General features: G+C 41.5%; 1 protein-coding gene across 5 annotated transcripts in view; it reads left to right on the forward strand.

Moving 5' to 3' along the window:
- Positions 1 to 630: 630 nt before the first annotated feature.
- Positions 631 to 26075, forward strand: part of LOC139423173 (transcriptional regulator Erg-like) — a 94740-nt gene continuing 69295 nt past the window's right edge. For all 5 annotated transcript variants that reach the window (XR_011635808.1, XM_071174886.1, XM_071174888.1 and 2 more), the window contains exon 1: positions 631 to 787. The gene's annotated coding sequence lies outside the window, so the exon portion shown is untranslated. The remainder of the gene's footprint in view (positions 788 to 26075) is intronic.

Raw genomic sequence — 26075 nt, forward strand, 5'->3', positions numbered from 1 at the left:
AATGGACCTTATTGTTTTAATAGGGAAGGAGACCTCTTTCACCAGGACCTGATGCTTGACCTCACACTGTGGGGGAACTCTTTAAGCCTGGAGAGTTGGCAATTTGACACAATTATGTTATCATTCAAGTCAATTAGCTCTTTCCAGAAACTGGTCAAGCACAAACCAATCTTTGTCTCCAACTCCACCAAAGAACATTGGTGGTCTAGGCACAAGAGCTGGCATTCTTCAAGGTTCTGAAGGGGTTCACTGTAGCCTACACATTCCCATCCACACCCTACCTACCTGTCAATACATTAAATTCCACTTTCACCGGTTGAATCAAAATAGTTTTTACTATTTGATATGAATAGTGAAGTAGTCACATGCCATCATTTTTAAACTATAGGCTTTAAATATATAGGCTACTTTATACTACAAATGCAGTATACATTTACACATACTAGAAAAGCATGCTTACTAAAACACATTTAGATTAAAAATCTGTTTTTTCAAAAGAGGTAGTCGTGATAAATAACATTCAGAGATAACAAACAAAAAGTTATTGTACGCGCTCTCTCTGTCTCTCTCTCGCTCACTCTTTCTCTCTCTCACGTGCGCACAGTGGTGTGTTGTGTATGACTTGCCTCCATTCTCCAATATCATAGTAGTAGATGCCGTTTGACCGTATTGAACCAGCAGTTAGTTCATTGAGACAACAAAAAACTAAAACCTCGTTCTTTATTTTTTCCCTTGGTGTGGCACCTTCTGTTTCCTTCAAAACGATTCAACGTTTCACGACCAAACTGTAAGTCGAAGCGTTATTATCAAAACTTTTACAACTAAAAGTTGATGTATCGGTTTGTGCCTGTTTCGCCGTAGCTGATCTGGACCGAGCAGCTTTATCTCAATTATAGTGTATTACATTATAATGTTTCTATCAAACTTTTTCAATGGAAAAGTTTGTAGTGAATTTTAGGAAGGGAGGGCATTGAGCATGTTCAATGATGATGCATTATGCCCCGAAGTGATGGTCCGCGAGTGACAGTTGACAGATCAGATAGTTTGTTCGCTCCCTGATGAGTAGGCTACATTTATGGCAGACCTTTTAGTGAAACAATTGCAAAGAAACCAAAGGTCAATTAGAAACTATAATTTTATTTGATGAATTGTCATTAGTTCATAACATTACAAGTTTACAATTTCTGAAGCATTTTTAAGAATAAAGAAAGTCCTAAAGGAGATCAAATAAGTAGACTAAATAGGTTAGAATGACTTAAAATACAATGTGTTATTGTTCTCTTAAAAAGTCTACCATCCTGTATCAAAACCTTTCACATGAGAAGGTTGAATTTCAATTGAGTATGCTATGGATTTGTCACGTAGCCTACTATTATTGATGCAATACCGACAAAAGTTGCTGTGGATATGTGGTAATTGTGGGCTATTATTAGTATTATCCTTAGTGTGGTTTGAGTCTAACATTTCATAGGACATAACATCAATCTGACAATTAGGCCTATATGATGTTTGGATTTTTTTAAACTAAGCTGAATGCAACAACAGATTTATGGGGATTTTCATAGACTATTCTGAAATATTCCTGGAATATTGAGCAGCCAAGGCCAATTTACTCATTTACTAATCATAATGATTAGTATACGATAGCTCTAGTTATGATCAATACTAGACTGCAACAAACTAACACAACTTACAACTGAAATTGTCTCCCTGTATAATAATATCAACAATGTGAATACTTGTTCACCACTGACTGTTAAATCAGGGTCACACAGAGGGATTCTTGGTAGACTTAAACAAATCTACTTTGAAACAAAAGTATACACCTCAAACACATGGTTATTGGCTTAAAAAAAGAAGACACCTGTACCATGTCAGGCATAGAGTTAAAATGTATTCCATTTTGAGGTTGCATCCAAATAGTATACTTTATATACATCACAGAAGATTGAAATACATCAAAACTGTTTAACATCAAAACACCGGATTTTCATCTGTTTTTTTTAAGTATTATTTATTAATTACGATATTATGAAAAATATGAATAACATTCCACCCATGAGACTATAGATGGTGCTTTTGGTCATTGACCACAGGACAGGGCTATGAGATGTCTCCCACGCTACCTCCGGAGGTAGTGTGGGAGACATCAACACCACATACTCCCCTCTGAGACGGAGGGGACAACGGCTCTCCCACACCACATGTCCCTGCAAGACAGCATTTTTGCTCTGTTAGCCAAATTGAATTAAAGGCTTTTAAAATATCCACACATTTGTGAATAATTGCATTAATCAAGTGTGCAACATTATGTGCAATATGGTTTAGATGAGAAGCTCCTGTATAGTTTGATTTGCTATCATTATTTTGTTTGTCTATATACTATGGTATTTACGGTATGCTAATAGCTGCATTCACACATGAAGCAGCAATGTGGCAAAATACAAGGCTAGTGTAAACAGAGAAGTTGCAAATCTGAGGATGAAGCGAATCCACCATAAGGAAATATACATAGCCTATGTCTTTCATTTATCAGTTAAATAATGAGTTATCAGTCCATCAGCTGCTTTTATAATGAGAACAGTACAGTACTGTCATAATTTTTGTAACTTAGCTTTCAGTGCAGAATCACAATTTATTATATCTATTTATAATTAAATCTACACAGTGATTTATATAGTGGGCAGTGAAGTTCGACATGTACATACATACATACAGTATATTATAAAAACATCACATGCGACTCGTAATGAGACTAAGCAATTAGCCTATTAAAATGTTTATCTGTCTCCATAAAGATAATTAAAATATACAGTACAAGCAAGCATTAGGCAATGAGTTGATGCTTACTAGCAAGAATTGGTCTGAGAATTGTCTATATCAAAGGCAGATATTTAATTAACATTATACAATGCATAAACCTAAAGTTACAAGCATTAACAAGCATTACAAAGCATACCTCTAGGCATATACACTACCGTTCAAAAGTTTGGGGTCACTTAGAAATGTCATTGTTTTTGAAAGAAAAGCTAATTTTTGTCCATTAAAATAACATCAAATTGATCAGAAATACAGTGTAGACATTGATAATGTTGTAAATGACGATTGTAGCTGGAAATGGCAGATTTTTTATGGAATATCTACATAAGCGTACAGAGGCCCATTAATTAATAACAGCAACCATCACTCCTGTGTTCCAATGGCACGTTGTGTTAGCTAATCCAAGTTTATCATTTTAAAAGGCTAATTGATCATTAGAAAACCCTTTTCAATTATGTTAGCACAGTTGAAAACTGTTGTACTGATTAAAGAGGCAATAAAACTAGCCTTCTTTAGACTAGTTGAGTATCTGGAGAATCAGCACTGGCTCTAACCAGAATAGAAAAGGGAGTGGGTGGCCCCCTGTGCACAACTGAGCAAAAGGACAAGTACATTAGAGTGTCTAGTTTGAGAAATAGATGCCTCACAAGTCCTCAACTGGCAGCTTCATTAAATTATACCCGCAAAACACCAGTCTCAACATCAACAGTGAAGAGGTGACTCCGGGATGCTGGCCTTCTAGGCAGAGTTGCAAAGCTAAAACCATATCTCAGACTGGTCAATAAAAATAAAATATTAAGATGGGCAAAAGAACACAGACACTGGACAGAGGAACTCTGCCTAGAAGTCCAGCATCCCGGAGTCACCTCTTCACTGTTGATGTTGAGACTGGTGTTTTGGGGGTACTATTTAATGAAGCTGTCAGTTGAGGACTTGTGAGGCGTCTGTTTCTCAAACTAGACACTCTAATATACTTGTCCTCTTGCTCAGTTGTGCACCGGGGCCTCCCACTCCACTTTCTATTCTGGTTAGAGACAGTTTGCGCTGTTCTGTGAAGGGAGCAGTATACAGCGTTGTATGATATCTTCAGTTTCTTGGCAATTTCTCTCATGGAATAGTCTTCATTTCTCAGAACAAGAATAGACTGACGAGTTTCAGAAGAAAGTTCCTTGTTTCTGGCCAGTTTGAGCCTGTAATTGAACTCACAAATGCCGATGCTCTAGATGTTCAACTAGTCTAAAGAAGGCTAGTTTTATTGCTTCTTTAATCAGTACAACAGTTTTCAGCTGTGCTAACATAATTACAAAAGGGTTTTCTAATGATCAATTAGCCTTCTAAAACGATACACTTGGATTAGCTAACACAATGTGCCATTGGAACGCATGAGTGATGGTTGCTGATAATGGGCCCCTGTACGCCTATGTAGATATTCCATTAAAAATCTGCCGTTTCCAGCTACAATAGTCATTTACAACATTAACAGTGTCTACACTGTATTTGTGATCAATTTGAAGTTATTTTAATGGACAAAAAATGTGCTTTTTTTTCAAAAACAAGGACATTTCTAAGTGACCCCAAACTTTTGAACGGTGGTGTAGGTCCTAAGGTTAACTTAGAAGACAAAGCATGAACAAAGAGATGCCTATTAGGCCAGAGGCCTAGAAGCCTAGGAAATGAGGATTGATCATACAACCTTCCTCCATGGACTGGAACCAGGATAAGCGAGCGAACAAAGGTATTTCATTCCATTTATAACATCTGAAGGTGCAACCTTTCAACCCAAAACCAACCACCACTGACCAATCAAACAATACCAATTTTACAATAACCTAAACACTGCCAGGCCCGATCTCCACAGGATGTCACAGCATTTAAAGGCTTGTGTGGGAGATCAGACTAATGTAAATAAGACAGAATTCCTGAGAAGACAATGAAAACCTTTGCATAATACAGTCATTCAGAGTCCACCCTGTACAGATACAAGTAACCATAGAAATAATACGTCCATATAGATAGCATCACAGTTATCCTCAGTGAACACGTTTCAGGGCGATATCAAACATGGATACCTTATCATTATTCAGTCACATTAGTCAGTCCTCTAGATACTGTAACAGAGAGATACACAATGGTGACTAGTCCTTGGGCATTGTCCTTTGTGCTTTCCTTGTGTTCCTGGACCATTTGCATTGCTGCTCCAGGTGACAGAGAGCACATAAAGTATGGCCAAACCTACATTTATAGAGATTATCAACTGTTTATAAGTCATTTATAACACAATAATGTATAGATATATACATTAATACATTTTTTAAAACTACTTTTGAACCAGTATAAACTATATAAGATATTTCCACAATATCATGTCTTAAAATTTCCTCCAATCAACTTTTTCTTCTCAAGGCTAGTAGTTAAGGCCCATTTATCCCACATACACATACACGTAACACACACAGCCACTAACACCCCAGACCATTCTGCATAATTAAATCATTTACTGCTGTTTTGTAAGCTTATGTCTTGGTGATTTATGTGGTGGGGATCGCTTCTGCAACATCTGGTTTACTCCTTTATCGTATAAAAATGTAGATCACCATTCCAAAGGCAACATTTAACATTGGGTTGCCAGGTCTTTTCCGGCCCATGTGTCACGTCTTCTGAATTAGATTTTGGCGGAACATTTACCCAGTAGGCTCTTTGTTTCTGAGTGAAATAACTGATCCAATGATTCAACAAAGTGCATGTTCAAAAAATATGACTTCGATTTAGTTTTTTTATTTACTCGTAATTTACTTATGGGTAATTCCACGGTAACGGAATTACGTTTGACTCAGGTTTTTTACTATAAATGTATGGCAAACAAAAAACATTGATTTCAAAGTTGAACAAACCATACAACTCTATACACACAGACTTATTTTAATCATTTATATCGAAACATTTACAAAAACAAATTTAGTGGAAGAACTGTGCAGACACTAACTTAGGTATCAGAATTCTTTCTTCTTTAAGTCAAATGAAAAATTACAGCTGAGCAAAGCTTATGAAAGAAACGATCTGTAGAGGCTTATTTCCATAGCCTATTATTAGGAATGTGGGTACAACCTACCTACAACGTATAGAAGTCTAGGCCTAATATAGAGAAAGATTAGGCAAAAATGCTAATTATTGAATAATTATCCAGTTCTGGGGACAGCAGAGTTGCGTACTCTGCAGCCAGGCCCTTTATGATTTGGTCAATAGAGGGCGATACCATTATATATCACAATGTTTTATGGGTACTTAGTCACGATAGGACAAAGGTTGACATCGCCCAACTGTACTCAGTACTGTACTGTGTTGTACTGTATTGTACTGTACTATAATGTGCTCTACTCACTGTACTGTGCTCTAAGTAGTGTACTGTACTGTGCTATCCAACTTGTGAAACATACGTCTATAATAGGTTCAGATTTGGTCCAGTCTGGTCTGTCTGTGGACATTAACATCAAGACCAGGGTGGACTGACCAAATTTCAACTGCTTTTCAACATCCATGGATATCAACAGGTGTAGACATTACAGTGAAATGCTTACTTACGAGTCCCTAACCGACAGTGCAGTTTCAAAAAATACAGATAAGAATAACAGATAAAAGTAACAAGTAAATAAAGAGCAGCAGTAAAAAATAACAATATATACAGGGGGGTGCCAGTAAAGAGTCAATGTGCGGGGGCACCGGCTAGTTGAGGTTAGAGGTCGACCGATTAATCGGAATGGGCGATTAATTAGGGGCGATTTCAAGTTTTCATAACAATCGGAAATCGGTATTTTTGGGCGCCGATTTTGCCGATTTTTAAAATGTATTTATTATATATATATATATTTTTATATATACCTTTATTTAACTAGGCAAGTCAGTTAAGAACACATTCTTATTTTCAATGACGGCCTAGGAACGGTGGGTTAACTGCCTTGTTCAGGGGCAGAACGACAGATTTTCACCTTGTCAGCTCCGGGGATTCAATCTTGCAGTTAACTAGTCCAACGCTCTAACCACCTGCCTCTCATTGCACTCCACGAGGAGCCTGCCTGTTACGCGAATGCAGTAGAAGCCAAGGTAAGTTGCTAGCTAGCATTAAACTTATCTGATAAAAAAACAATCAAGCAATCATAATCACTAGTTATAACTAGTGGTTGATGATATTACTAGTTTATCTAGCGTGTCCTGCGTTGCATATAATCGATGCAACGCTGGGGGATGATTTAACAAAAGCGCATTTGTGAAAAAAGCACAATCATTGGACGACTGTACCTAACCATAAACACCAATGCCTCTCTTAAAATCAATACACAGAAGTATATATTTTTAAACCTGCATATTTAGCTAAAAGAAATCCAGGTTAGCAGGCAATATTAACCAGGTGAAATTGTGTCACTTCTCTTGCGTTCATTGAACGCAGAGTCAGGGTACATGCAACAGTTTGGGCAGCCTGGCTCATTGTGAACTCATTTGGCAGAATTTTACGTAATTATGACATAACATTGAAGGTTGTGCAATGTAACAAGAATATTTAGACTTAGGGATGCCACCCATTAGATAAAATATCGAACTGTTCCGTATTTCACTGAAATAATACAAGTTTTGTTTTCGAAATGATAGTTTCCGGATTTGACCATATTAATGACCAAAGGCTCGTATTTTTTTGTGTTATTATGTTATAATTAAATCTAGGATTTGATAGAGCAGTCTGACTGAGCGATGGTAGGCAGCAGCAGGCTCGTAAGCATTCATTCAAACAGCACTTTTGTGCGTTTTGCCAGCAGCTCTTCGCCAGCACAGCGCTGTTTATGACTTCAAGCCTATCAGCCTAATGGCTGGTGTAACCGATGTGAAATGGCTAGCTGGTTAGCGGGGTGCGCGCTAATAGCGTTTCAAACGTCACTCGCTCTGAGACTTTGAGTAGTTATTCCCCTTGGCTGTTGTCGATGTGTTCCTGGTTCGAGCCCAGCTAGGGGCGAGGAGAGGGACGGAAGCTATACTGTTACACTTGCAATACTATAGTGCCTATAAGAACATCCAATAGTCAAAGGTACATGAAATACAAATGGTATAGAGAGAAATAGTCCTATAAATACTATATTAACTACAACCTAAAACCTCTTACCTTGGAATATTGAAGTCTCATGTTAAAAGTAACCACCAACTTTCATATGTTTTCATGTTCTGAGCAAGGAACTCAAATGTTAGCTTTTTTACATGGCACATATTGCACTTTTACTTTTACATATTGCACTTTGTTTTTGCATTATTTAAACCAAATTGGACATATTTCATTATTTATTTGAGGCTAAATTGATTTTTTTTGATGTATTATATTAAGTTAAAATAAGTGTTCATTCAGTATTGTTGTAATTGTCATTATTACAAAAAAAAATAAAAAAATTAATCGGCAGATTAATCGGTATCGGCTTTTTTGGGTCCTCCAATAATCGGTATCGGTATTGGCGTTGAAAAATCATAATCGGTCGAACTCTAGTTGAGGTAGTATGTACATGTAGGTAGAGTTAATTAAAGTGACTATGCATAGATGACAACAGAGAGTGGCAGTGGTGTGGAGGGGGGGGGGGGGCAATGCAAATAGTCTGGGTAGCCATTTGACTAGATGTTCAGGAGTCTTGTGGCTTGGGGGTAGAAGCTGTTTAGAAGCCTCTTGGACCTAGACTTGGCGCTATGGAACTGCTTGCCGTGTGGTAGCAGAGAGAACAGTCTATGACTAGAGTGGCTGAAGTCTTTGACATTTTTAGGGCCTTCCTCTGACACCGCCTGGTATAGAGGTCCTGGATGGCAGGCAACTTGTCAACAGTGATGTACTGGGCCGTTCGCACTACCCTCTGTAGTGCCTTGCGGTTGGAGGCCAAGCAGTTGCCATACCAGGCAGTGATGCAACCAGCAACCATGCTCTCGATGGTGCAGCTGTAGAACGTTTTGAGGATGTCAAAACCCATGCCACTGGTGTGTCATCGGCAAATTTAATGATGGTGTTGGAGTTGTGCCTGGCCGTGCAGTCATGAGTGAACAGGGAGTAAAGGAGAGGGCTGAGCACACACCCCTGAGGGGCACCTGTGTTGAGGATCAGCGTGGCGGGTGTGTTGTTACCTACTCTTACCACTGGGGGCGGCCCGTCAGGAAGTCCAGGATCCAGTTGTAGAGGGAGGTGTTTAGTCCCAGGGTCCTTAGCTTATTGATGAGCTTTGAGGGCGCTATGGTGTTGAACGCTGAGCTGTAGTCAATGAATAGCATTCTCACATAGGTGTTCCTTTTGTCCAGGTGGGAAAGGGCAGTGTGGAGTGCAATAGAGACTGCATTATCTGTGGATCTGTTGGGGCGGTATGCAAATTGGAGAGGGTCTAAGGTTTCTGGGATGATGGTGTTGATGTGAGCCATGACCAGCCTTTCAAAGAACTTCATGGCTACAGACATGAGTGCTACGGGGCGGTAGTCATTTAGGCAGGTTACCTTAGTGTTCTTGGGCACAGGCACTATGGTGGTCTGCTAAAATATGTTGGTATTACAGACTCGGACAGGGAGCGGTTGAAAATTTCAGTGAAGACACTTACAGTACACGTCCTGGTAATCCGTCTGGCTACTACGGCCTTGTGAATGTTTACCTGTCTAAAGGTCTTACTCACATCGGCTGCGGAGATCGTGATCACACAGTCTTCTGGTACAGCTGGTGCTCTCATGCATGTTTCAGTGTTATTTGCCTTGAAGCGGCTCGTGTCACTGGGCAGCTCTCAGCTGTGCTTCCCTTTGTAGTCAGTAATGGTTTGCAGGCCCTGCCACATCCGACGTGCGCCAGAGCCGGTGTAGTACAACTCGATATCAGTCCTGTATTGACGCTTCGCCTGTTTGATGGTTTTTCAGAGGGCAGTATTTCTTATTAGCTTCTGGCTTAGAGTTCCGCTCCTTGAAAGTGGCAGCTCTAGCCTTTAGCTCAGTGCGGATGCTGCCTGTAATCCATGGCTTCTGGTTGGGTTATGTACGTATGGTCACTATAGGGACGGAGTCATCGATGCACTTATTGATTAAGCCAATGACAGAAGTGCTGTACTCCTCAATGCCATTGGAGGAATCCCGGGAACATATTCCAGTCTGTGCTAGCAAAACAGTCCTGTAGCTTAGCATCTGCTTCATCTGACCACTTTTTTATTGATCTAGTCACTGGTGCTTCCTGCTTAATTTTTGCTTGTAAGCAGGAATCAGGAGGATGGAATTATGGTCAGATTTGCCAAATGGAGAGCAAGGGAGAGCTTTGTATGCATTTCTGTGTGTGGAGTATAGGTGGTCCAGAGTTATTTTCCCTCTGGTTGCACATTTAACATGCTGATAGAAATTTGGTAAAACTGATTTAAGTTTCCCTGCATTAAAGTCCCCGGCTACTAGGAGCGCCCCCTCTGGGTGAGCGTTTTCTCACTTGCTTATCGCGGAATACAGCTCATTCAATGCTATCTTAGTGCAAGCCTCTGACTGTGGTGGTATGTAAACAGCTACAAAGAGTATAGGTGAAAACACTCTCTGTAGGTAATGTGGTCTGCAGCTTATCATGAGAAACTCTACCTCAGGTGAGCAATAGCTCGAGCCTTCCTTAGATATTGTGCACCAGCTGTTGTTTAAAAAAATACATAGAACTTGTCTTAACAGACGCCGATGTTGTATCGTATAGCCAGCCAGCTGTATGTTTATATTGTTGTCGTTCAGCCATGACTCCACAAAGCATAAGATGTTACAGTTTTTAATGTCCCGTTGGAAGTTTAATCTTCCAAATAACTTGTCCATTTTATTGTCCAAAGATGGCATGTTTGCTAGCAGAATTGAGGGGAGTGGGGTTTTATTCGATCGCCTCCGACTCCTCAGATGGCAGCCCGCCCTCCAGCCTCTCTTTCGTCACCTCCTATTCACGCAGGTCACTGGGGACAGGGCCAATGTTCCCAAGGGAGCCGTATATCTTCCACCTCGGGCTCGTCAGATTTTTGAAAGAAGAAAAGGGATTCTGCTAGTCCGTGGTGAGTAATCGCAGTCCTGATGTCTAGAAGTTATTTTTCGGTCATAAGAGACGGTAGTGGCAACATTATGTTAAAAAAATGTAACAAAATAAGTTACAAACAATGCAGATAAACAAACAAAAAACACAATCGGTTGGGGGCACATAAAACGTCTGCCTTCTGCTCCGGCGCCATCTTAGTGTGATGGTGGTGTCAGTCGGGGGCTCAGTGGGTGAAGATGCTGGTTACAGTAAACGGAAAGAGAGGGGGCTTATGGGTAGAGCTGAGAATTGCCACGGACCTCACAATATTATCATAATACTTAGGTGCCGATACAATATGTATTGTGATTCTCACAAATCACCTGATTCTCACAATGTATTGCGATTCGACACCACGATTCTATTGCGATTTGATGTTCCAAACTTATTGCTCACTATATGTCTGCTGAAGAGAGATGATTGAGAGTATAAGAATGTTTTGATCAGTCATGAAAATAAAAGTACTGAAAACATGTTGGCTCACTATTTAAAAACAAGTTGGACAGCAAGCTATATGATGAAAAAGTCTGCTGTTTTGGCACAGGTACAGCTGACTAAAGATGGCTAACGTTACCTACAGTAGAACATTTTTAAAAATATATATATGTACAGTACATTCGGAAAGTATTCAGACCCCTTGACTTTTTCCACATTTTGTTACATTACAGTCTTATTCTAAAATGTATTAAATATTCATTTATTCTCAGCAATCTGCACATAATACTCCATAAGTATATTATTTACATAAGTATTCAGACCCTTTGCTACGAGACTCAAAATTGAGCTCAGGTGCATCCTGTTTCCATTGATCATCCTTGAAATGTTTCTACAACTTGTTTGGAGTCCACCTGTGGTAAATTCAATTGATTGGAGATGATTTGGAAAGACACACACCTGTCCATATAAGGTCCTACAGTTGACAGTGCATGTCAGAGCAAAAACCAAGCCATGAGGTTGGAGGAATTGTCCATAGAGCTCCGAGACAGGATTGTGTCGAGCCACAGATCTGGGGAAGGGTACCAAAACATTTCTGCGGCATTGAAGATCCCCAAGAACACAGTGGCCTCCATCATTCTTAAATGGAATACATTTGGAATCACCAAGACTCTTCCTAGAGTCTGTGGAGATGGGATAACCTTCCAGAAGGACAACAATCTCTGCATCACTCCACCAATCAAGCCTTTATGATAGTGGCCAGACATAAGCCACTCCTCAGTAAAATGCTCACTGCAGCCCACTTGGAGTTTAACAAAAGGCAACTGAAGGACTCTCAGACAAATAGAAACAAGACTTTTCTCTTTGGCCTGAATGCCAAGCGTCACGTCTGGAGGAAACCTGGCGCCATCCCTACAGTGAAGCATGGTGGTGACAGCTTCATGCTGTGGGGATGTTTTTCAGCGGCAAAGACTGGGATAATAGTCAGGAACAAGGGAAAGATGAACGGAGCAAAGAACAAGAGAGATTCTTGATGAAAACCTGCTTCAGGGCTCTCAGGACCTCAGACTGGGGCAAAGGTTCACCTTCCAACAGGACAATGACCCTAAGCACACAGCCAAGACAACACAAGAGTGGCTTCGGTACAACTCTCAGAATGTTCTTGAGTGGCCCAGCCAGAGCCCTGACCGGAACGCGATCGAAAATCTCTGGAGAGACCTGAAAATAGCTGTGCAGCGACGCTCCCCATCCAACCTGACAGAGCTTGAGAGGATCTACAGAGAAAAATGGGAGAAACTCCCCAAATACAGGTCGGCCAAGCTTGTAGCATCATACCCAAGAAGACTCAAGGCTGTAATTGTTGCATAATGTGCTTCAACAAAGTACTGAGTAAAAGGTCTGAATACTTATGTAAACGTAACGTTTCAGTTTATATTTTCTCATAAATTAGTACAATTTCTAAAACCTGTTTATGCTTTGTCATTATGGGATGTGGTGTCTAGATGAATGAGGGGGAAAAAACTATTTAATCAATTTTAGAATAAGGCTGTAATGTACTTTCCTATTGCATGTGTATGTAATAGAATAAACGTGTGAAAAAAGAATGAAGACATGAATAAATGCATTTCTTTAGCTTCCAAAATGTTTGAGTACCAAGATAGCTGCACAGGGGCTTCAATACAGCGCCCCCTGTCATTCATCCAGGATTTATACACATCATTGGTACCGCCCAGGGGTGGAATTAGGGAAAAATCACTCGAAAAACTCACCACTGTTGGAGCACCTGGCAGACAGCTTAAACAATTCAACCTCTGCTTATGCCCCAGCCGCCCAGAAGCCTCGATATTGAGCAACACTTAATGAATGCGTGTGAAAAAGTATGTATGAAAAGTGTGAAAATGTATCCACTTACTGTCACTTACAAGTCACTCTGGATAAGAGCATCTGCTAAAATGACTAAAATGTAAAAAATGTATGGTTGGACTGGTGATGGTGAGAAAGATGTGATGGGATTGCTGAGAGGTTTGGTGTCGCAATGTTTATTCGTAGTTGCCCATGGGGCTGTATAGATTTATACAAGTCATATTGCACCCCAACACCCAATCTATCAACCAGTCTAGCCCAGCTCTGTCCTCGCCTCAGCCACAGCCCTGTCTGGGCACACACAAGCTGTGGCATGTATGGGGAAAGGGAGGGTGCAGAGGACATGAGAGTGGCTCAGGAAGGTCCTCATACAGTAGAAATACAGTAATGATAGCGTGTATAAAAGTATTGAGGCTGTCCATGAGAATGCATTTTTTGTCAGGGTTGTTGGGTTAGTGTCAGAGAAAGAGAGATAGAGAAAAGCAGGAGAGAAAGAGAGACCCACTTTCTGTCATTTCCCCAAGTAGCCGACAGATTATATTTTATCTTCCTCTCTTCCTCTTCCATCTCAGGTATAGATGGACAATTGGGAAATATGATAGACAGATTTAGCCAGACAACGGTCAATTACAAAGACCAAAGCAAATACTGTAATGGCCGGTTTACTGCAAACATTTGTATGTCAATATTGGATATATAATATATGGAAACTGTATTTCTTACAATTATGGGTTCAAGTGTCCTCTTCTGCTGAGGTGATGGGTGCTGGGTCTTCAACACATCTTTGAATGCTGGAAATGCAGAGTAGAGTAAAGGCAGTCTGATGCATTCTAATCCTCACAGCCACCATACACTGTATTACTGTGTGTGTGTGTGTGTGTGTGTGTGTGTGTGTGTGTGTGTGTGTGTGTGTGTGTGTGTGTGTGTGTGTGTGTGTGGGTGTGTGTGTGTGTGTGCGACTGTGCATGCAAGAGAGAGTGAACTGAGGCACAGCAATGTCACAGAAAAAGTGCAATAGAATCTTCAGATTCACAGCCATAGGGTAGTACAGTGTGAATACCTGTCTGTGTATCAGGGTAGCTGTGTGCATGTGCACATGTGCGTATACTTTTATGTGTGAAGTGAAGCGCAGCAGTGTTGCAGTCGGCCACTGTGACACAATAGAATGCATGCAGCTACCATATAAAAGCAGAGGAATGGTGCTGTAGACGGCCATAAAGGCCAGGCCTGGCTGAACCAGGGGGAAGGAATGAGGTGGTAAACCCCACACTTGGCCCTGCACAGACACAGCACAGGCCTGGCTGGCTGGCTAATTGAAAACGTGTGTGTATGTGTGTATATATTTGTGCGTGTGTGTGTGTGTGTGAGTGTAAGTGCAGTGTGAGCCTGTTAAAGTATATGTGTATAAGTGCGAGCGAGACATCGCACAAGTATGAGTCTGTCTGCGCTCATGGCGATATGTCCACCAGTGCCTTAGCCACACCAACGTCACCTACCCCTCTACCCCAGCTTCACCATCCCCATGAACCAAGTCCAACATCATTGTTTTTGTTCGGCGAGCTGCAGTTTCTTCGCCCTGTGACAGCTAATTAAACCATCCCGTAAATATTCCATTATAGGTAGTAAAACTTCATTTTAGATTTCCTGCTCAGCACAGCGTTGCGTCTGATTGCTAGCACACTTGCAGGAGGGGGCCCAAGGGGTTACAAGGGGCAGTGGCTATAGTGTGGCGTACACAGGGGCCATGGTAAATCTTGGTAAAGAAGGGCTTTACGGGCCGCCTCTCGCCCGTTAAAAGGCCTTTTATCACGTGGTAAACCTGCTCTCTGCTGGTCCACACTACTGTACATTAGAGCCTACTGCTCAACTCAATAACCACAGGAACAGTAACAGTACTTACTGTCACTTTAATGACAAGGGTGGTTGATGTCAATAGTTTACAACCCAAAACCAACCCATTGACTTATCCTGAATCAGCTGCTGTGAAGGTATTGTTACTTTGGTCCAGTTCTTCACCAATGGTAAGGTGTTAACCTGAGGAGTTTGTAATTTGAACAACTTGGTTAGCATAATCATAACCCTTCTCATAGTGGAAGTACCTAGTCTCCATGAGACGAAGAAGCAAAATACACTGCTCCAAAAAATAAAGGGAACACTAAAATAACACATCCTAGATCTGAATGAATGAAATATTCTTATTAAATACCTTTTTCTTTACATAGTTGAATGTGCTGACAACAAAATCACACAAAAATTATCAATGGAAATCAAATTTATCAACCCATGGAGGTCTGGATTTGGAGTCACACTCAAAATTAAAGTGGAAAACCACACTACAGGCTGATCCAACTTTGATGTAATGTCCTTAAAACAAGTCAAAATGAGGCTCAGTAGTGTGTGTGGCCTCCACGTGCCTGTATGACCTCCCTACAACGCCTTGGCATGCTCCTGATGAGGTGGCGGATGGTCTCCTGAGGGATCTCCTCCCAGACCTGGACTAAAGCATCCACCAACTCCTGGACAGTCTGTGGTGCAACGTGGCGTTGGTGGATGGAGCGAGACATGATGTCCCAGATGTGCTAAATTGGATTCAGGTCTGGGGAACGGGCGGGCCAGTCCATAGCATCAATGCCTTCCTCTTGCAGGAACTGCTGACACACTCCAGCCACATGAGGTCTAGCATTGTCTTGCATTAGGAGGAACCCGGGGCCAACCGCACCAGCATATGGTCTCACAAGGGGTCTGAGGATCTCATCTCGGTACCTAATGGCAGTCAGGCTACCTCTGGCGAGCACATGGAGGGCTGTGCGGCCCCCCAAAGAAATGCCACCCCACACTATGACTGACCCACCGCCAAACCGGTCATGCTGGAGGATGTTGCAGGCAGCAGAACGTTCTCCACGGTGTCTCCAGACTCTGTCACGTCTGTCACGTGCTCAGTGTGAACCTGCTTTCATCTGTGAAGAGCACAGGGCGCCAGTGGCGAATTTGCCAATCTTGGTGTTCTCTGGCAAATGCCAAACGTCCTGCACGGTGTTGGGCTGTAAGCACAACCCCCACCTGTGGACGTCGGGCCCTCATACCACCCTCATGGAGTCTGTTTCTGACCTTTTGAGCAGACACGTGCACATTTGTGGCCTGCTGGAGGTCATTTTGCAGGGCTCTGGCAGTGCTCCTCCTGCTCCTCCTTGCAAAGGCGGAGGTAGCGGTCCTGCTGCTGGGTTGTTGCCCTCCTACGGCCTCCTCCACATCTCCTGATGTACCATTTGCACAACAGCATGTGAAATATATTGTCAATCAGTGTTGCTTCCTAAGTGGACAGTTTGATTTCACAGAAGTGTGATTGACTTGGAGTTACATTGTGTTGTTTAAGTGTTCCCTTTATTTTTTTGAGCAGTGTATATCAATGCTGGGACCACAGTTAAAATTATGAATTGCTTGTAATGATGTAGACTATTCAAGCTACTCAGGGCTATTCAGATACATTCATACAGTATACTGTAGTATTACACAACATAGAGATCAATTTTGTTTCCACTCTGATGGAAAATGCACAAAGATGATATAATGTAGAAGTGAATGAAAGTCCAGTCAGATATGAGTCATCTACTTTGCTGGAATAGAGTGAGTGAGTCAGAGAGAGCTCACCCAACCTGCAAGTAATGACCTCCTTTCACAGCTAGGGGTCTCTATCTCTCTCAATTAAATTAAATTAAATTCAAGGGCTTTACTGGCAAAGGGAAACATATGTTAACATTGCCAAAGCAAGTGAAATAGATAATAAACAAAAGTGAAATAAACAATAAAAAGTAATAGTAAACATTACACTCACAGAAGTTCCAAAAGAATAAAGACATTTCAAATATCATATTATGTCTATGTACAGTGTTGTAACGATATGCAAATAGTTAAAGCACAAAAGGGAAAATAAATAAATATGGGTTTTATTTACAATGGTGTTTGTTCTTCACTGGTTGCCCTTTTCTTGTGGCAACAGGTCACAAATCTTGCTGCTGTGATGGCACGTGGTATTTCACCCAGTAGATATGGAAGTTTATCAAAATTGTTTTTGTTTTATTTAAATTATTTGTGGGTCTGTGTAATCTGAGGGAAATATGTGTCTCTAATATGGTCATACATTTGGCAGGAGGTTAGGAAGCGCGGCTCAGTTTCCACCTCATTTTGTGGGCAGTGTGCACATAGCCTGTCTTCTCTTGAGAGCCAGGTCTGCCTACAGCTGCCTTTCTCAATAGCAAGGCTATGCTCACTGAGACTGTACATAGTCAAAGCTTTCCTTAATTTTGGGTCAGTCACAGTGGTCAGGTATTCTGCCACTGTGTACTCTCTGTTTATGGCCAAATAGTATTATAGTTTGCTCAGTTTTTTTGTTAATTCTTTCCAATGTGTCAAGTAATTATTTTTTTGTTTTCTCATGATTTGGTTGCGTCTAATTGTGTTGCTCTGTGGGGTCTGTTTGTGAACAGCCCCAGGACCAGCTTTCTTAAGGGACTCTTCTCCAGGTTCATCTCTCTGTAGGTTAAGGCTTTGTTATGGAAGGTTTGGGAATTGCTTCCTTTTAAGTTATTCTAGAATTTAACGGCTCTTTTCTGGATTTACATAATTAGCGGGTATCGGCCTAATTCTGCTCTGCATGCATTATTTGGTGTTTTACGTTGCACACTGAGGATATTTCTGCAGAATTCTGCATGCAGTTTGGTGTTTGTCCCATTTTGTGAGTTCTTGGTTGGTGAACAGTCCCCAGACCTCACAACCATAAAGGGCAATGGGTTCTATAACGGATTCAAGTATTTTTTGCCAGATCCTAATTGGTATGTTGAATTTTATGTTCCTTTTGATGGCATAGAAGGCCCTTCTTGCCTTGTCGCTCGTTCACAGCTTTGTGAAAGTTACCTGTGGCGCTGATGTTTAGGCCGAGGTATATATCGTTTTTTGTGTGCTCTAGGGCAAAGGTGTCTAGAAGGAATTTGTATTTTTGGTCCTGGTGACTGGACCTTTTTTGGAACACCATTATTTTTGTCTTATTGAGATTTACTGTCAGGGCCCAGGTCTGACACTGTAGGCCCTCCTTGGTTGGTGTCACGTTCTGACCTTAGTTCCTTTGTTTTGTCTTTGTTTTAGTATGGTCAGGGCGTGAGTTTGGGTGGGCAGTCTATGTTTGTTTTTCTAGGTTGGTTTTTGAGTTTGGCCTGGTATGGTTCTCAATCAGAGGCAGGTGTCGTTAGTTGTCTCTGATTGAGAATCATACTTAATGGCCTCCCGGGTGGCGCAGTGGTTAAGGGTGCTGTACTGCAGCGCCAGCTGTGCCACCAGAGACCCTGGGTTTGCGCCCAGGCTCTGTCGTAACCGGCCGCGACCGGGAGGTGCGTGGTGCGGCGCACAATTGGCCTAGCGTCGTCCGGGTTAGGGAGGGTTTGGCCGGTAGGGATATCCTTGTCTCATCGCGCACCAGCGACTCCTGTGGCGGGCCGGGCGCAGTGCACGCTAATCAAGGTTGCCAGGTGCACAGTGTTTCCTCTGACACATTGGTGCGGCTGGCTTCCGGGTTGGATGCAAGCTGTGTTAAGAAGCAGTGCGGCTTGGTTGGGTTGTGTATCGGAGGACGCATGACTTTCAACCTTCATCTCTCCCGAGCCCGTATGGGAGTTGCAGCGATGAGACAAGAAAGTAGCTACTAAAACAATTGGATACCACGAATTCGGGGAGAAAAAGGGGTAAAAAAAAGAAAAAAAAGAGAATCATACTTTTTAGCCTTTTTCCACCTGTGTTTCATGGGTGTTTATTTTCTGTTTTGTGTGCCATCACTAGACAGGACTGTTTCGTTTGTTCGTTCTTCCTAGTTGTTATTTTGTTTAGTGTTCAGTTTTGATTATATTAAAAATCATGAACACTTACCACGCTGCACCTTGGTCCTCACCTTCTTCCACCGACGACGGCCGTTACAGTTGGTGACAGTAGACATTTGACTTCTGATTCTAGTAGGGTGAGGCCGGGTGCTGCAGACTGTTCTAGTGCCCTCGCCAATTCATTGATATATATAGTTGAAGTCGGAAGTTTACATACACCTTAGCCAAATACATTGAAACTCAGTTTTTCACAATTCCTGACATTTAATCCTAGTAACAATTACCTGTCTTAGGTCAGTTAGAATAATAGTTGAATTATTTATTTCTGCTTTTATTTCTTTAATCACATTTCCAGCGGGTCAGAAGTTTACATACACTCAATTAGTATTTGGTAGCATTGTCTTTAAATTGTTTAACTTGGGTCAAACGTTTCGGGTAGCGTTCCACAAGTTGGGTGAATTTTGGCCCATTCCTCCTGACAGAGCTGGTGTAACTGAGTCAGGTTTGTAGGCCTTCTTGCTCGCCCTAGCCTTTTCAGTTCTGCCCACAAATTTTCTATAGGATTGAGGTCAGGGCTTTGTGTTGGCCACTCCAATACCTTGACTTTGTTGTCCTTAAGCCATTTTGCCACAACTTTGGAAGTATGCTTGGGGTCATTGTTCATTTGGAAGACCAATTTGCGACCAAGCCTTAACTTCCTGACTGATGTCTTGAGATGTTGCTTCAATATATGCACATAATTTTTCTCATGATGCCATATATTTTGTGTAGTGCACCTGTCCCTCCTGCAGCAAAACACCCCCACAACATGATGCTGCCACCCCTGTGCTTCACGGTTGGGATGGTGTTCTTCGGCTTGCAAGCTTCCCCCTTTTTCCTCCGAACATAACTATGGTCATTATGACCAAACAGTTCTATTTTTGTTTCATCAGAGCAGAGGACATTTCTCCAAATAGTACGATCTTTGTCCCCATGTGCAGTTGCAAACTGTAGTTAGGCTTTTTTAATCACAGTTTTGGAGCAGTGGCTTCTTCCTTGCTGAGCGGCCTTTCAAGTTATGTCAATATAGGACTCGTTTTACTGTTGATATAGATACGTTTTTACCTGTTTCCTCCAGCATCTTCACAAGGTCCTTTGCTTTTGTTCTGGGATTGATTTGCACTTTTCGTACCAAAGTACGTTCATCTCTTGGAGACAGAACACGTCTCCTTTCTGAGCGGCTGTAACGGTTTTCTTCGGGTGAAGGAGAAGCGGACCAAAATGCAGCGTGGTGGTTATTCATGTTCTTTAATTTCTAAAGACACTATACATGAAATAACTAAACAAAACAAGAAAAGTGAAAACCTAAACAGTCCTATCTGGTGCAAACACAGAGACAGGAACAATCACCCACAAAAACACAGTGAAACCCAGGCTACCTAAATAGGGTTCCCAATCAGAGACAATGACTAACACACTGCCTCTGATTGAGAACCATATCAGGCCAGACATAGAAATAGACAAACCAGACACACAACATAGAATGCCCACCCAGCTCACGTCCTGACCAACACTAAAACAAGGAAAACACACACGAACGATGGTCAGAACGTGTCTGTTTTTTTGCCAATTTTAACCAATTTGTCTCCACTTTTGTGGATTGGGGTGAACAGTCCTCTCTCTCTCTCTCTCTCTCTCTCTCTCCAATTCAAGGAGCTTTATTGGCTTGGGAAACATATGTTTACATTGCCAAAGCAAGTGAAATGGATAAATAAAAGTGAAATTAACAATAAAAAGTGAATAGTAAATATTACCTCAAAAGTTCCCCCCAAAAAAAGTACAGACATTTCAAATGTCATATTATGTCTACAGTAGTGACTACAGTGTTGTAACAATTTGCAAATAGCTAAGTACAAAAGAGAACATAAATATGAGTTGTATTTACAATGATGTTTGTTCTTCACTAGTTGCCCTTTTCTTGTGGCAACAGGTCATTACTACCTGAGAACTACATTTATTTAGCAGAATGATACCAGCTACAGTGCATTTGAAAATTATTCAGACCCTGTCATGGAGCGCATGTCGTTTGCCAACAATACTTTGACATATGGCGCCAAAGTTGAGTGTTTGTTTTGCACGCCAGTTACAGGATCTGCATACAGGTGTGCCAAGCTTGTAGCATCATACCAAAGAAGACTCAAGGCTGTAATCGCTGCTAAAGGTGCTTCAACAAAGTACTGAGTAAAGAGTCTGAATACTTATGTAAATGTAATATTTCAGTTTCGTTTTGTTTTTTTCATTTCTAAAAAACTGTTTTTGCTTTGTCATTATGGGGTATTGTGTGTAGATTGATGAGGGGGAAAAAGTCAAGGTGTCTGAATACTTTCCGAATGGACTGTATGTCAGATAATGTCAGAGAATATCCAGTCAGTCAATGTAATGGTACTGTACAATTTGTTTGATTGTCCCATAGAAATAAATATACACTGACTATAGTATGGCTCATGCATATGTTTCTCTATTTACTTCAATTTGACTGAGTCATTGTATTGTGGTTTAGTGTGTAGGCTATATTTTTTTGGCTTATTTTTTTTGCATAAGCCTCTTTGACTCTTATATTATAAACACAGATTTGATATTACATGTGATCAGCCCTTCAGATAACTTTTGTTTTTCCAAAGCCCATTTGTCAATGTAAAGTGTCACAGTGTTCAAGCTTTTCCTCGTATGACATCTGATTCCCTTTTAGCTGTATTAAGTCAGTAAGTTGTATTCTTGTTTTTCCCTCTCAGAAAACTGACACTGTTACATTTCAAATGAAAGAGGTTTGTGGTTAGCTGGAAAGGCTGAATAATTTGGCGCACTGCTCTAGAAATATCTAATGCATGCGTAGGTGGAGTCAAAGCAATGGTATTGTTACAGCTTTCCATGAAGCTTTAAATGCATTTATTTGCCCCAGACTTAAATTCAACCATCCCTTCTAAACTCAGGGAAGTGATAGAGCTTCTCTGCACATGATCAGATTGTCCATGTATTGATTTAATTTATGTGAAGCTATGCGCATAGACAGACAGGCAAACAGACAGCCAGATAGACAGCCAGCCAGACATACAGACAGATAGAGATTGACAGACTCACAGACACACAGAGAGCCAGCCAGCTGGCCAGATGGTTGGATGGATTTATGGTGAGCTTTATTAGATTGCATACAAAATCAATCATTTCCACCATGACAAATTCTACCTGTCAGTCCTCTTCCTATAGTTGAGAGAGAAAAAAGAGATTGTTTGTTAAGTGAAATTTGTCGTAATGTTAGCGGTTCACAGGGAGTGAGAAGGCTGGATTCCCTGTCTGTTTTTAGCCTATATGTGGAGAGGACTATAGACCATGAGGGCCACAGGCATGTATGGGGTTAGAATGCTATGCTTTATGACTCCAGGCAGCCAGATGAGATGACGCACTGTGAAAAGCCAAAATAACCCAAAGTTATTGGTGCTCATTATACATTTGTTTAGATCTTGTGTTCACCAGATAAGCATAGTTCTAAGTTGCAAGTTTTATTAGTTGTATGTACAGTTTACACATGGTACACCTTCCAACGAAATGCTTCCTTGCATGTTCCTTCTCAACAATTCAACAATAAGAAATAACAACAATAAGAAATAATAAAAGAGAGGAATACAAACAAAGTAAATGGCTCAGTAGAATTGAATAAATATTTTAGCATCAGTATAATACAGGAAGGCATCATTTATAGTACAATATTTACACATGCATCAGGAAAGGGGGGAGGGCATGTGTGCTAAGGTGTGGTGATTCAGTGGAGGAGGTCAGTCCAGTTCAAGTGTTAGTCTGATGGCTTGTAGATACAAGCAGGCTCAGAGACTGTTTCTATTAGACCTCATGCTCCGATACCATCTGCCCGACGGTAAGGGAGTGAACAGATCATGGCTGGGGTGCGTGTGGTCCTTCATGATGCTGTGGGATTTCTTTAGGCACTGTTTCAAGTAGATGTCCTGGATGGGAGAAAATAACATTGATGTGGATCCCTCAAATGTTAATGTGGATCGGGGCGTTCCCTCCTCTGCTTGCTGAAGTGAACAGTCAACTCCTTTGTTTTGCTGACGTAGAGGGAAATGTTGTTGTCATGGCAGCACAATGTCAGTTTACTTACCTCCATTATAGACTGACTCGTTGTTGTTGGTTATCAGGCCTACAACTGTGGTGTTGTCAGCAATGTTGATGATGGAGTTGGTGTCGTGCAAAGCCAGGCAGTCATAGGTGAACAGGGAGTACAGCAGAGGACTGAGGACACAACCCCAGTGGCCCCTTTTTTTAAGTCAGTGTGGGTGATTCTCATGAAACCAACTGAAACCATGTTTGTGATGAATTCAGCTATATAGTCTCTAAAAAGCGTAAACAATTTACTATAATATTAAGGCTCACTATGTTTGATTTCTGGCTCTTTAACTTGTTTTGGGCTTAAATCTTATTTTAGTGTTTTTTAAATAAAATGTTTTCTCAAAATCTCATTACTGTAATGCGTCCAGGTCAATTTTGTAGGACTTCACATGCATTTAATTTATAAAAAGAACTAACATATTTAATTAAAACCAATTAAATATTCTTTAAAGTGGTACAGTACGTATTCAAAGACAGTTATCATTTCTGGGTATTCACATTACAAACTAGTCATATTTTAGAAACAAAACATGTGTCCAAGCCATGGTTCTCATTACTGTAGCATTTCTTCAAGTTCCTGTACAAGTACAGTGTTTTTTGCTTATACATTTTTTTCGGCCCATAATGCATTTCCAAGAAGAGAAGATCAAATATGTCTACAATTTACATTTGATAATTGCTCTCGTACACCCCATTTACTCATTTTATATTGTCATTACCATAACTGTGTAATACTTGATGTTTGAGCAAAGTTATTTATTTAACAATTTACAGTATAATAGATTAGAAAGAGTATGAGTTGATGATGTCATTTTTTTTGTTGCTGAGTCATAATTGCTTCTGCCATTGTTAGCAAAATGTGCGAAGGGCTTCTCATTACCGTAATGCCCATTTCTCATGACCGTTTCTCATTATGTGTGCAACAGATACACGCTAACCAAACAGCAGTTCTAGGTGCATGCACAATTTCATTAAAGGGTAACTACACCATTTTTGTTATTGTTGATTTTTCCCAGACCTAAAACATTGTCTCATGGTGTGATTAGCACATGCATTCCTTTTGTTTTTCTATTTGAAAAGTGTGATTTTGAATATATATGTTTTTACCAACCCTGCCCCTTTCACGACACTTTCACATTTAACCACTGCTAAAAAATAATCTGGGGGAAACACTGAGTTACCATTTATAATTTAGAGACTTTTAAAAGGCACATTACACTTAAAATCTAAAGTTGTATGATGTTGTCAGAACTCAAAGTGGTCTTCTGTTAACAAATGTCCCCATCCTAGACCATCTGTTTTGCTACTCAGCCTATTGAGTCCACTAGTCTCATTCACACAGAACTACCCTACGCCTCCAGGTGACTATTGAGGTCGGCCGTCCCACAACCTGCCCACTCGACCCCTTCCCCTCCTCCCTTCTCCAGACCATCTCTGGAGACATTCTCCCATTCCTCACTTCCCTCATCGACTCATCCCTGACAATTGGCTATGTCCCCTCTGACTTCAAAATGGCCGAGTTGCTTCCCTACTAAAGAAACCAATACTCGACTCATCTGACGTCAAAAACTACAGACCTGTATCCCTTCTTTCTTTTCTTTCTAAAACACTTCAGCTTGCTGTCTCTGATTAATTTTCTCATTATCTCTCTCGGTACGATCTTCTTGACCCTAACCAGGTCACTCAACTGAGACTGCTCTTCTCTGTGTCACGGAGGCTCTCCGCACTGCCAAGCTGACACTCTCTCTCCTCTGTTCTCATCCTCCTAGATATATCCGCTGCCTTCGACACTGTGAATCATCAGATCCTCCTCTCCACCCTCTCAGGGCTGGACGTCTCAGGCGCTGCACACTCTTGGATTGCATCCTACCTGGCAGGCTGCTCCTACCAGGTGATGTGGAGAGGATCTGTGTCTGCACCATGTACTCTCACCACTGGTTTCCCCTAGGGCTCAGTTCTAGGACCTTCTTTCTATACACCAAGTCACTTGGCTCCATCATATCCTCACATGGTCTCTCCTATCATTGCTATGCGGATGACACTCAACTACTTTTCTCTTTCCCCCTTCTGACACCCCGGTGGCGACACGCATCTCTGCGTGCCTGGCTGAAATCTCAACTTGGATGTTGGCCCACCACCTCAAGCTCAACCTCGACAAGACAGAACTGCTCTTCCTCCCAGGGAAGGCCTGCCCGCTCAAAGTCCTCTCCATCATGGTTGACAACTCCACAGTGTCGCCCTCCCAGAATGCAAAGAACCTTGGTGTAACCTTGTACAACACCCTGTCGTTCTCTGTAAACATCAAAGCAGTGACCCGCTCCTGCAGGTTCATGCTCTACAACATCCGTAGAGTACAACCCTACCTCACACAGGAAGCGGCGCAGGGTCCTAATCTAGGCACTTGTCCTCTCCCGTCGGACTACTGCAACTCGCTGTTGATTGGGCTCCCCGCTTGTGCCATCAAACCCCTGCAACTTATCCAGAACGAAGCAGCCCGCCTAGTTTTCAACCTTCCCAAGTTCTCTTATGTCACTCCGCTCCTCTGCACACTCCACTGGCTTCTAGTCTAAGCTCACATCCACTACACGACCATGGTGCTTACCCACGGAACAGCAAGAGGAACTGCCCCTCCCTACCTTCAGGTTATGCTCAAACCCTACCCCCCAATGCCACCTCAGGTCTCTTGGCCCACCCACCCCTACTTTCTACACCTGTGATATGTGGTTGTCCAACATAGCTCTTAAGATGAATTCACTAACTGTAAGTCGCTCTGGATAAGAGCATCTGCTAAATCACTCAAATGTAAATGTAAAATGTAGATTCAGCTGTATGCAATCCAAAATTAATGGTAAAGACTATACTTCTTG

This window comes from Oncorhynchus clarkii, chromosome 12, assembly GCF_045791955.1.
Source record: "Oncorhynchus clarkii lewisi isolate Uvic-CL-2024 chromosome 12, UVic_Ocla_1.0, whole genome shotgun sequence".
NCBI classification, from domain to species: Eukaryota; Metazoa; Chordata; class Actinopteri; order Salmoniformes; family Salmonidae; genus Oncorhynchus; species Oncorhynchus clarkii.